We start from the raw sequence: 498 nt of genomic DNA on the forward strand, positions 1-498 counted from the left end.
GCGGAGCTTTTCTTCCGGTTTGACACCAAAAGGCACCGCCCGCAGCCCCCACCTCGCTGCCCGGACGCCGGGAAATTCGGCACCCGTGCTAACGTTAGGTCACTTACGTTTTGGGCAAAACTTTTGCCCCGACTGCGGGCTGCCCCCGCTCGCTCAGCTCTGCCTTGCCCGATCAAGTGCCAGCGCTGGAGGCGGGCGAGGCGGCCACCGAGCAGCGCGGCTGCCGTCTTCTCGTCTCTGAGGGACCGATCGTAGCTCAAGGTCAGCCACGCACAGAACCTCCTAGCTCCCTGCCTTTCCCATTAGGACAGGAATTACCCCATACCATTAAAAAAAGGAAAGCATAATAATCTACAACCCAAGGGGAGAAAAAAAAAAACAAAAACAAACAAAAAAAAAAACCCCAAAAAACCACCCTAAAGAGTTGTAAAAGAACCTAAATGCAGTAAAACAATCCATGCTTAGTCTGGACCCATCGTATCCATATGTGCAACACAC

The sequence above is a fragment of the Chlamydotis macqueenii genome, chromosome Z, assembly GCF_036417535.1.
Source record: "Chlamydotis macqueenii isolate bChlMac1 chromosome Z, bChlMac1.mat, whole genome shotgun sequence".
NCBI classification, from domain to species: domain Eukaryota; kingdom Metazoa; phylum Chordata; class Aves; order Otidiformes; family Otididae; genus Chlamydotis; species Chlamydotis macqueenii.